The sequence below is a fragment of the Anolis sagrei genome, chromosome 2 (assembly GCF_037176765.1).
Source record: "Anolis sagrei isolate rAnoSag1 chromosome 2, rAnoSag1.mat, whole genome shotgun sequence".
Classification (NCBI taxonomy): Eukaryota; Metazoa; Chordata; class Lepidosauria; order Squamata; family Dactyloidae; genus Anolis; species Anolis sagrei.
The window spans coordinates 241,015,345-241,028,584 of record NC_090022.1 but is presented as its reverse complement, the minus strand read 5'-3'; the positions used below and the strand labels follow the sequence as shown (position 1 = coordinate 241,028,584).

Below are 13,240 nucleotides of genomic sequence, written 5' to 3'. Positions count from 1 at the left end.
GGTAGTGCGAAAGAGCTCTTGCTCTGTGTGGAGTCATTGAGTGGCTTTATTAATTCTTTATTAATTATTTTATAGTTGTGTTTGTTGAATTTCTATTAGAAGTCATCAAAGAATTGGATTTCCACATTGTTGCTGTATATGAAGCATTTGTGAAAATTTTAGAGAGAGACATGAAACATGAAAAGAAAGGAAGTACTGTACTGATATTTTGAGTGTTCTGCTCTATTGAGTTTCTACATCCATTGTTTGGCGTATGTGTGTCTATCAGAAATTATATTCCAATTCATTTCTGAATGTTCAATGTACTGTAAAGTCAGAGCCGTAAAACTTGCCTTTTTTCTATTGATGCAGATTAGATTTAGGCCCCTGCTACATTGTCATATAAAATCCAGACTATCTGCTTTGATCTGGATTATATGGCAGTGTAGATAATATGCAGTTGGATAATCCAGTTCAAAGCAGATAATGTGGATTATCTGCTTTGATAATCTGAATTATATGGTAGTGTTGAAGGGACCATAGTTTCTCATATCTGCAATTTTTTGAGTGAAAAAAAAATATTTTGGTGAGATTGTGGCCGCAAAAACATATCTGGAGAAAAAGGATGCTTGACAATTAAAGAAGTCTTAGAATTTGTTGTGGGACATCTCTTATAATAATTCAGTCACTTTCTGTCCTTGTGCAAACAAGAACACATTAAGTGGCATTGAAAAACGTGTTGCTAATTATTTCACAAGAAATATACTGTGGATTGCTTGTTGACTAGTGTTACATTTACATTTATAGAGCTCTTATATTTTCTCCTTGTTGCATTTTTGCTCTTTTCAAAGTATAAAAAACAGTATTGTGATTTCTATCTAATTGTTAGATTTAGTTTTTATGAAGGTTCTTTTTTCAAAAAGTATGAAAAAGTAATTTTTCTCACATAATACTAGTCAAACAACTATTATAAGCATTGTGTTTTGTCATTATGTTAAAAAAAATGTGTGAAAAATATAATATGCTGCTAATGGTGTTTTGTACCTGTGAAAGGTGGCCTCTGTTGAGCCTTATAAAGGTTCAAGCTTCATGAAGAGTGCAGATTCAATTGTGTACTGTATTATAATGGAAGCAAATAGGGATGTGAAACATCTTTCTCAATTTTGTTGCATTTATTACACTTATACCTGATTCTTTTTTATCTTTGTTTTAGATTAGGTTTGCGTGTCTGTGTTGTGGCATGCTAATTTATGTCCAGTTTGATATGCACACTCTTTAATTATCTACTTTTTATGCATATTTGTTATTGTATGCATTTTATCTGTTGCTTAACTTGGGCTTCAGCTCATTTTTGAAAGATACACATTTTGAGATGTGCATATTTTATTTGTGTATAATTTGAAAAACAGGGTGAGATTTGCAGCATGCAATTTCTTCTCTATGATGGAAAATGAAAAGATATGCATGCACTTGTGTTAATTGACTCATAAACCATAAATGGATAAAATGTTTGTTTGTTTTTTTAAATGGTTAATACAAAACTCTTTGTCATCCTTAAAAGCAAGGTTTATATGGTCTCCATAACCTCAGTAAGGAGGATTAAGGTAACCAAAGAATATCCAACCAACATATTCTAACAAAAACAAAGTAAATCACAACCCCCTCACACTATTGTAGCTCAGTCACTAAAATATGCCTGGTTGACCCGATAGATTCAGATTCAGGCAGTCCCTTCACTTGTACCCAGTCCTTGACCACAACAACTCAGTTAAAACTGTAGTATTATAAGAAGACTAAAATATTTTATTTAGTCTGTAAATATCACTATTTTACTATTCAAAAAATGATCTTGAGAATTTTTGTGCTTGGTTTCTGATAACTTTTTTGATGTTCAGAAATACAGATGATAATATGTATTTCTGTTGTGCTTTTGTTAAATACAATGCATTGGAGTTGATTTCTTACTTCTTGTGAATAAAGTATTTTGTGTGGTTCTTCAAAGACCTCTTAGGGGTTGTTCACTGGATAAGATTGTTGGATTTCTTCTTCATATGTAGCGACCTATAGGATTAAATTAATTCAATATTAAACTGTATAGTTGATATATATGTTTTCACAAGGGAAGTGTATATGTGTGCTTGTGCATATGTGTCTGCATCATGCGTCTCCAGTCAGCAGTGTTTAGATTTTAAAAGTCATATACCTCCCATAAAAAGGCAAGGCAATCTTCAGAAAATATTTGTATAGCCTCTGAAATAGTTGAAGGAATAATTGCAGGCAGACTGAACTATTGAAGAGGCGAAAACATCTGAATATTGATTGAACATGAGTCAGGTCTGTTAATATTACCTGTTCTAATACTGCTTCAGGATGTCAGATCAGATATTTGATGTAAATGTGGAATTTTTTTTGAAAAAATGCAGTATTTTCTCCCCCCCCCCCCCCCTCTTTACATATAAGATCGTGGGCATAAACTCAGTAGGAAATGTTAGCTTATGAACACTCAGCATTTCTAAAATATGGATCACAATACCACTATAATTGCTAAAAATAATTGTTAATTTATAATTTTTAATTTATATAAGTTAGAGAAAATGAGGACTATTCTCAAGAGGAAGAGAAAAGTGTTGGTTGGAGATGGCATAGGGACAGTAAGAGTAGCCAACTTTAGACCAGCATTTCTGAACTTGGGGGTCGGGACCTCTGGGGGGTCATGTGTGGGTTTCAGAGGAGTTGGCAAAGACCATCAGAAAACATATTTCTTATGGTCTTAGGAACCTCTTTGGTAGAGAAGGCTGAAGATCTCTCCACCTGTCGTTCTTTACCTTTTTGGAAACAGACAGCGAATCCTCCCACCAAAAGCCACTCTCCAATGTGATTGGCCATCCTCTCAGCCAGCATCTTAGCCCAGGGGAGGGCTGTTTTGAGACTCCAAGGGGGGAGAGGAGAGCAGGCACACTTGACGCATGGCAGTGTGGTGCAAAAGCATGGTGAGGGAGAGTGTGCAAGGCTGGAGGGAGGCTCATGCCATCAAGCCCCTTCAAGACATGGGAGTTCTGTGTGAGAAGTTTGGCCCAATTCTATCGTTGGTGGGGTTCAGAATGCTCTTTGATCGTAGGTGACCTATAAATCCCAGGAACTGCAACTCCCAAATATCAAAGTCTATTTTCCCCAAACTCCAGCATTGTAAACGTTTGGCATATTGAATTGTCTTTGGGTAGAATGCAAATATGTTGTGCTGCCATAAAGAATATTTCTCCTTCCTTCACCCACTTTGGCTAGTCACCTCAACTGCTTTTAAGAGCCATGAATGGCACAGGTACAGTATATGCTAGTGGAGGCTTTCAGACTTCTAAGGATCATGTTCACATCCTTAGGTGGCCCTTGGGTCTCTTCCAACTCCATGCATCTATAATTTCCTGCATCTAGGAATGCACTAAGTCTTGGAACTGTCTGAACTAGCAAGCTTCTCTTTTTTCCTCAGTATTTGATGCATCCACTCTTGCCTTTTTACAAGTTGCACAACTTTCTTTGATTGCCCCTCAAAAGCCTTTAGATCAGTGGTTCTCAACCTGTGGATCCCCAGATGTTTTGGCCTTCAACTCCCAGAAATCCTAACAGCTGGTAAACTGGCTGGGATTTCTGGGAATTATAGGCTGAAACACCTGGGGACCCACAGGCTGAGAACCACTGCTTTAGATGTTTGTGAACCAGGAGATTTTGTCTGTCCACATTGTTCCACATGGTACCAGCTACTGATGAAAACAGTGTAGAAAAATAGAGATTGACAAGATATAATGAACAGAGTGGAGTCTATTGAAGATTGATGAGGTTATTAAGAAAGAGAGAGGGCAAAATGAAATAGAGAGGGTGAGAAAAGATTATAAAAAGTAAAAAATGGAGAAAGATGACGGGGAAACCCGTGCTCCTTTACACTTCTCCCTTTCTCAAGCACAACATTTTTTTAATTTTAACTTTCATTAGTCTAAGGGTGACTATGTGTTCATGTTTGCTGTCGTGTTTTAATAATTTGATGTAGTCTGCAGTAAAGTGTATTAAAATGTATTCATTAAGGAGACTTTATGGCAGAGTTTGTGGGAAGACAATCATAGCTCTAGGGATATGTTCTGAATAGCAGTCTCTGAGTATTCGTTTTTGCAAGCCTGAGAGTCATATTTGTGTAATTAAAAGTGTGCTCCTTCTGAAGTCATACAGGTGAAATCATAGCCAAAGATGTAGCAAATGCTGTAATGTCAGGTTAAATAATGTGATTTACATTACTACTCCATCATATTCTTGCATTATTTTACTCATGTCATACTCCTTTGGCCTACACTGAAACAGGACATCTATGTTTGTTTGAGTCTTATTCATTCTCTAGAGCTTGAGTGATTGTAGCTTGGGCAGAATACAAGTTGAATAAAACCTTAGTAGAAAATTAACAATAGTCTTTACACAAAAATCATGTTACAGTGCAAACTGATTAAATATCTCTTATATGTCTATACTATTAAGATTCTAATGAAAAAGAGTTCTGGCATTCAAATGAAAGAGAAAGGTCAACAAGTTTTGGTCACTAATAGTTTCAAACTAGGCAAAAAATTGTCATGGAGAATGCAGAATATCTGTATTTAATTGTATTAGATTTTTTTCTTAAAAGTTAACATGTTTTCTATTTCAGTGATTAACCATATGGTCTTTTGTATATAATGTTCATCTTAAAATACCTTGTGAACATTCACATCTTACATTTCAACAGATGTTCTTTCAAAAGTTGATTTGCAAGCATACCACTAATTCAAATTGGGAATTGCATCAGTATACACTGAATGCAATTTTCAGAAGGAATGTTGCTTGTATCTGAAAGCCAGACCTAGAAAGCAGTCAAGGTCACTAATGGATTCTGTTGGAGTTTATTTGTTTTGTTTTTCCTCTATAGAAAACTTCTGGCTAACATTATGTGATATCCATTCCTCCCCCATATATGATCTGATTAATTGTTTAGGAATAAAATGGGAGTGTGTATCATTTTGCTGATGTGCAAAAGAACTGGAGTCTGATCTGCAAATCATACCTAGCCATAATTCTGTTTAAGGGAAACACAGTTTGTAGTCACTGCTCCATCTCCCCTTTTTGCTTTTATGAGTTTCACTACTCCATTTTGCAAAGAAAATCAGTGAAATACAATGGTGCAGTACAAACCAAAGTTATACATTTTAATTGTCTAATAATACAAGAAAGGCTTGACATTCTATATTGATTAAATGCAGCATTCTAGTTTAATTGGCCACGTATTCCATTTTATGGCAAAGTCCTAGAGTTTCTATAACAGGCAGATTTTCTAGAGCCACTTAAGTCTGGCTTCATGTCTAGTTATGTGATGGAGCTTTGACCATCATACTAGATAAATTTGATCAGAAGTTGTTTAGTAGTAGCATGTCTTCATTGGTTCTGCTAAACTTAACATTGACTGCCAATACCTTTGGCTACGGTATTTGTGCTACCTGCAATGGAACATGGAGGTACTGTTGTTCAGCGTAGGATAGATCATTCTTCTTTTCCTGCCCTCGTAAGTGGGAATTCAAGCCTCCTTAAAATGCATTGGAGAGCTGGGTGCTGTGCAGGGAGGGAGCGTCACGTGTACCTGCTTCCTCTAGAGTAGGTTTAACAGCTTTAACTAAGCATTATACCTGGACTCTCTACAAACAGAAGGAAAAGGACCATAGAAAGAGTGGTATCTTAATTCTCACAGAAAGAGTGGTATCTTAATTCTGATGCTTTTAATCAATGTCTTAATGAAGGATATAAGAACAAACAATGCCTATAATGATGGGAAAGGGAGCCTTGGAAGTTCTCCCCATAATGGACTGGATAGAAAACAAATTTCTGTCCTCCAGAATTCTGGTGGCTCCTGAAAAATGGATTGGGGCCCCTACAAAATCTGGGACACTGAAATGGATTGCAGTTTACCTGGTTTGCACTAGTCTAATATTCTCATTTCCTCACAAGAATGTGTAGAAAACAACACATGTGATATTTACACACACACATATATATAGTATGAAAATTCCATATATATTCACCCCCTTCTGATGTTGCTTATTATCTATACCTCATTAAAATTAGTCTCCTACTTATTTCTATCCCTTTCCCACTGTTTTCCCCTCCACTTTCTCTCTTTCACCCCTTCCTCTTGGAATAGTCATACATTTTATTTATCATTCATTCTATTTGTTTAATCATAAGGATAATTTGGTTCAGTTCATTATATTTTCTATTTCCCTTTACCTTGGTTATTCCAATTTCTCTTCCCATTGTCCTCTAGGATATCCATTAATATATTTACTTTTCCTATCCATAATGTAATCTTGAAGCATATAATCTGCTATATATTTGTACCATTTTTGTGTGTCCCATTTTTTACACTCCTTTCTTCCCAGCTAGCTTGTGCCATAGCTAGCATATATTTTATCATCTCAGCCCAGTCTTTATTACTGCTTTTTGCTTCCAATCTCAGGGTATTCAGCTCTATTTTTTACCCTAATATTACCTTCATTTCACTCTTTGTTGTCCTGTAGAATTCTTGTACCTTGGTACAATCCCACGACATATGGATATACCGTAAAAACTGGGCTATTAGACGACTTTCTAAGCCTTTAAAATCCTTTGAAAAGTTGGGGGTCGTCTAATCTCCCGGATATAGCAGATGACAAATGGTAGCGACACTGGAACCGAAGCAGCCGAGTCAGTGGATGAGAACCTCCGCTCGCAGCGGCCTGCTTGCCTGACTTCCAGGGCTACACAGGCCAGCGCTGGTGAGCGCGCCCGCCCGCCCCTGGTGCTGCCAGCGAGGCTTCCAGCCTCTGTCTTGAGCCTCGAGGAGCAGCGTGGCGCAGGTCTGACGCTCCGTCGGGCCCCAGCTGGGCTCGGTGAGGAAAGAGGCAGCGTGAGGAAGGAGGCTGGAGGGCAGCCTTTCTCACTCTGCGTCCCTCCTTCCTGGGCCAAATTGGGGCCAAGGGAGCGTCTGGCCTGCGCCGCGCTGCTGCTGCTGCTGCCTCCAGCGCCGAGGAAGGCATCTGTGGGGTGAGGGAAGTGGAAGGAAAGGTGCACACCTGCGGAGACCTGCACTGGGGTAAGCAGCAAGCAGACATTAGCCTGTGCAGGCCTCCGCAAGTGTGCACCTTTCCCTCCTCTTCCCTCGCCCCGCAGATGCCTTCCTCAGTGCTGCAGGCAGGAAAGGTGTGTGAGGGAGGGAAAGGTGCGCCCCTTTCCCTCCTCTCTCACCCCATGAGCACCTTTACCATCGCTGCCAAGGAAGGCATGTGTGGGGTGAGAGAGAAGGGGGAGAGGTGCGTGCCTTTCCCTCTCTTGCCCCATGTGCAGCTTTTCTGCCTCCTCGCACCGTGGTTGCGCAGGGGCCGAGAGAGGAGGATAGTAAAGCCGCCGGGGCTACCTTCTCCTCTGTCGTCGCTGCTGCTGCTGAGGAAGGAGGCGGGGGGGGGGGGGGAGCAGGGAAAGACAGAAGGGGGTTGGAGCAGATGGCCCTTGGGATCTCTTCCAACCCCTTTATTAATGTTGTTGTTATTTTTGAAGCTGGGTGGCCGTCTGTTGGGTGCTTTATGCATTTGCTGCATGAAGGCAGAAGGGGGCTGGACTAGATGACCCTTGGGATCTCTTCCAACTCTTATTAGTATGATTATTATTATTATTATTATTATTGAGAAAGGTTGGCTATCTGTCAGGGGTGTTTTGATTGTGCTCCTGCTGCATTAAGGCAGAAGGGGGTTGGACTAGATGGCCCTTGGGGTCTCCTCAGACTTATTAGTATGAATCTTATTGTTGTTGTTGTTATTATTATTATTATTATTGAGAAAGGTTGGCTGTCTGCCAGGGTTGCTTTGATTGCGCTCCTGCTGCATTAAGGCAGAAGGGGGTTGGACTAAATGGCCCTTGGGGTCTCTTCCAACTCTTTATTAGTATTAATGTTGTTGTTGTTGTTGTTGAGGCTGGGTGGCCATCTGTCAGGGGCGCTTTGTATTGTATTAAGGCAGAATGAAGGGTGTTGGACTAGATGGCCTTTAGAGCTCCCTTCCAACTCTATTATTATTATCATTATCATTATTATTCATGTTAATACAGGGTTAGTCAAAATGCATAGGCCAATAAGCCATTCAATTGAATGGCTTATTGGCCTATGCATTTTGACTAACCCTGTATTAAGGCTGGATGGCCATCTGTCAGGGGTGCTTTGATTGTACTTTCCCTCCATGAAGGCAGAATGAAAGGGGTTGGACTAGATGGTCTTTAGAGCTCCCTTCCATTATTATTATTATTATTATTATTATTCATGTTAATATTAAGGCTGGATGGCCATCTGTCAGGGGTGCTTTGATTTTGCTTTCCCTACATGATGGCAAAATGAAGGGGGTTGGACTAAATGGCCTTTAGAGGTCCCTCCCAACTTTAGGATTCTGTGAAAGAGATCTTCGTCGACCACAATCCAATAGTGTGATGCTGCAGCTGAAAAGACCAATGCCATTTTAGGCTGCGTCAATAGGAGAAGCCTGAGAGAAGGCAAAAGGGAACTGATAATGGCACTTTACCTCGGCTAGTTTTTTAATTGCTTTAAATGAGTATTATTTATTGCAACTTTTTATTTTAACTTATTGCCAGCATGATGTAAAGGACCCAGAGTGTAAATGAAATTCAAGGAGAAAGAGCAACTGTAATGTACAATGTAAGGTACAATGTCCCTCTCATAGGAACCTGCTTCTCATAAGCATTTGAATTAAAATTACCATATTGAATTCAAATCTGATTTTTAATTTTTTTTATTTAGTGTGCATTGGAAGGGGGGTGGTCTTATATGGCAAGTATATGCTAAAGTCTATATTTTAACTGGAAAAGTTGGGGGTCGTCTTATACGCCCAGTCGTCTTATATGCCGGAATATACGGTAAGTTCCAGTTTCCTCCATTCATGCCAACATAATTCAGGTGTACTTTTCGTAATATGGGTTAATTGCTGGGGGGTAGTATACCATTTAGTCAGTATTTCCTGTTCTATTTCTTTGATCTTTAGATTTTTACGTCTTTTGATTTGTCTGCAATTCTATGTTCTTTGAGTTAGTTTAATTCCTCTTTCCATACCTCTAGCAGTGTGGGTTTCAAGCTGTATTCTTTTTCTACTAATTTGTTGTATATGAATCCTATAATTCCTTTCTCTTTCTCAGTTTTCCATTGTAATATTTGATCTATAGCTGTATCTGGGCCTTCCTTCTTCTTTAGGACCATGTCATAATGTTACAATTCCCTGACTGTGTTGTGGATAACCATGGGTGTTTGCAGACAGAAATCTATGGCCTTCCATTTTTAAAATATATAAACATTGGCAAAGTATTACAATACTGGGAATTGTTAGGAAGAAGAGTATGTGGTGACCATGACTAAAACTCTAAAGAGTGAGCTTTCAACATGAATTAAACTTGAGAATAGCTTTTTTTCACTAATTTCATTCTTGAACCAAGCAACCAATTATTGTAAAAAAATTCTTTATCCTATTGCAATAAAGTCATCAATTTTTCAAATATTTTGGAATATTTTCCCCATTACCATTGCACATCTAATTTAAAGTGGAAGAGCAAAAACTGACAGAACACATAGCCATTTGTCATGACATGGTATGTTTCATCATAGTAATGAACAGGTTCATAGAAGACAAGATGTGGCACAGATTGTGTTCAAAAATCATTCATTCTTGGATAGATTTTTTGACAATCTGGAAAACTAATGACCCAAGCTCAGAACTTGTCAAACCCATGGAGGATATTTGAGGAAATATCTAATTTTCCAATCAAGATGAATGAGTCAGATGAGTGCATAGCTTTGCTTGGATTATACTCTGAAATAACCAATGACATCTGTTTATGCAGTTTGGAGATCTTGTCTATATTGTGCCCTACTAAGTATTTTTCTTCTGCTGTAATTCTGAGCTCCAAAGATATCAGTTTCATTGTTCTTTTTGTCATTAATAAAACTTTCTTCCATTTGTTATAGCTGGTGGCCTTATTGTATTTCATTCTTCATGAATATTTCTGTCAAATACCAATTGAATTTTGTCATCTTATCTTTTGTAATTAATTGCCTTGGCTGCTGTTATGGATTCTTTGCTGTTACCAATTTCAAAGCTAATAGTTCACTTCAAGTTTGACCCGCAAATGTAAGTGCTCATTTTGTTTTAATCTTGCTTTTTCCCTTTGTGATGATAGCAGACTTGACATTTAGCAATGTATGGAGTGGCAGCATGAGAGCTAGGCCTCCAGAGAGATGAGGAAGAATATGAATAACTTTACATTTTCTTGCCATGATATTAGTTCTGCTTTCTGTGATAGAAAATTTGATGTTAAAGTCATTTGCCTACAAAGTTACCAAAAAGTTTTCCAGTAAGGAGCACAGCTGCTTTTAGGCATGTGGCAGATGCCCTTGCATATTTTCAAAGCATTGCTACATACTTCAGTAGAAGACTAACTTGAAAGCTTGAGTTTCTTTTTGTGAACTATATCCGTGTTTGCATATCATAGATTTTAACATTTTCCTGTTGTTCTTGTCTCTTGCCTGGTTTTATGCAAGCATTAGCTGCTACTTTTTTAGAGGAGAATGGCCATGTTCTATAAAAATCTATTTAGCTCCTTTTCTCATTTTGAAACTTAATTCAAAGAAAATGCTTTGTTCTGTGCACTCCTTCTTTATTTCTTGAATGTGAACCACTGAGCAATCAATTGTTTCTTCAGAGGAGGTTACCTGAAGTCCTCTGAATTGTGGCCCAGCCCTAAAGCCACACTCAAGATACACGATGAATGAAGATCAGAGTCTAAAATATGAACTATATGGACAATTATATAACATTTGGTGATACTGACCACATTAATATTCTCATTATGACATTACTAGCAGTACTTCTCCCTCTCCTTTATCATCAGGCTATTATTTGTTCATTTCTAAGTCACCCATAACTCCTTTTTCTGCCCCCTAAATTCTAGGACATATGCAGGGCATTTGGGAACAGGAGGAATATTTTCTTTGACTTTGCTGTGAACTTTGCCAGTAGACACAGAGCTGCGGTTTATGCCTTTACTAAAGGCCATACAGAACGAGAGAAATGGTCTTTTTTCTCCCTTGGGTTTTCAGTGAACTAGAAAGGACTCTAAGGAAATGTATTCCAGTCATTTGGGATTACAACAAAACATCTGGCATTTTAATTTCAATTGCTATAACTCCAAAAAAAAGCAATTATTCCTCCATAGTCTGGTACAATATAAGAAAAGTCCATATACAAAACAGCCCCAACTGGTTAAGAGCCTTGCATTATTGCTTCATTTCCACAAGTAATTGATCAGTAAAGACCAGAATGGAACCTCTTTTTTTTTTAACAATATGTATCCTAAGAATGCCACAAAACAAAGATCATTTTATCATCTCTAACAAAAAGGGTTTCCGATTGGTTGATTTAGTCTGACTGATCTGAAATAAATATATTGAACAAGAAACTTAATGTGGTATTTCTTGGAGGGTGCAGTAATCCTTTTCCTTTTTCAGCTGTAATTTTTAATCAGTTCAACATATACTGCTGTCCATACTATGTCTGTTCAGAAAAGTGTTGAAATGAATGAAGCACTAACAACTCTCTGGTGTTCCTTGTGTGGGAAAAATAAACATAGTGCATATACTTCTGGTATGGTTCTGAGGCATTTAAAGGTATCTGCAATATGGGGGTGGAGGTGAAGTATCCAGGAAATATCTGTCCAGATGTTGCTGTGGACTAAAGATATTTATTCCACTTTTAATAGGAACCCTAAAAATTGATCATAGCAGTCACACAGTCACCAACAGTCCTCTCCAACATGAATAAAAACTTTTAAGAAATGAAATGATGAAATGATAAAGAGATGTTAGGAAAGAAAGTATGATTGTTTTTAAAAAATCTTATGAAGTGTTTGAAGAAACCACAAAATATCACAAATTATCCATAGGCCTGTTTGATCAAGAAAAAATTTGTTTCTAAAATCGATTTGTAATTGGGGTGTTTTTTTGTTTCAATATTTAAAATATTTACAAAACTTTCCAAAAAAATGTTTTGTTATTTACGAAATTTCGTAAATATTTACAAAACATTTTGTAAGTGTGAATGTTGCAGTAATGGTCACCTTGATTAGCATTGAATGGCTTTCATTTCTCCCACCCTGGACATTCCATAGATAAACTCCATTTGCCTAGTTTCCAACAGACCTCTGAGGATGCCTGCCATAGATGTGGGCAAAATGTCAGGAGAGAATGCTTCTGGAACATGGTCATACACTCATACAGCCCTGAAAACTCCCAGCTGTGTTGCAGGAAGTGCCAGGAGGAGGAGGAGGAGGAGGAGGGCGCAGGAGCCGGAGCCGATTGGATGGCGCGCGCGCGCTCACCCTTACAACCGGCCTCCGCGCGCCATCCAATCGGCTCCGGCTCCTGCGCCCTCCTCCTCCTCCTCCCAGCTGTGTTGCAGGAAGTGCCAGGAGGAGGAGGAGGAGGGCGCAGGAGCCGGAGCCGATTGGATGGCGCGCAGAGGCCGGTTGTAAGGGTGAGCGCGCGCGCGCCATCCAATCGGCTCCGGCTCCTGCGCCCTCCTCCTCCTCCTCCCAGCTGTGTTGCAGGAAGTGCCAGGAGGAGGAGGAGGAGGAGGAGGGCGCAGGAGCCGGAGCCGATTGGATGGCGCGCGTGCGCTCACCCTTACAACCGGCCTCCGCGCGCCATCCAATCGGCTCCGGCTCCTGCGCCCTCCTCCTCCTCCTCCTGGCACTTCCTGCAACACAGCTGGGAGGAGGAGGAGGAGGAGGAGGGCGCAGGAGCCGGAGCCGATTGGATGGCGCGCGGAGGCCGGTTGTAAGGGTGAGCGCGCGCGGGCCGGGCGCCCAACAGGCAGGGGCGGTGCTTGGCTCACTGGGTGTGCGCTCGCGCCGCCCCTTCGCCCCGCCCGCCCCATTTACAAAACGGGCGAAAGCTCGTAAATACTGTGGGAGTTGCCGGTTCGATATTTAAAAACCCTTCCGGGTTTGAAAATATGTTTTGTTATCGTACCGTAAATGCAAAAATTAACGAATGTTTTACGAATTACGAAATTAACGAACGAAACCGCACAGGCCTAATAAACATATAAAGACCCTCATCCACAGAAAATGTTCAGCTCATTTGAGCTTGGTGACGGAAAGAAACCTGAGCTAAAGG

At 39.6% G+C, this 13,240-nt stretch overlaps 1 protein-coding gene across 5 annotated transcripts in view; it reads left to right on the top strand.

Annotated features, from left to right (window-relative positions):
* Positions 1 to 13,240, top strand: part of PRR16 (proline rich 16) — a 130,285-nt gene that overhangs the window by 54,321 nt on the left and 62,724 nt on the right. The gene's annotated exons all lie outside the window — the stretch shown is intronic.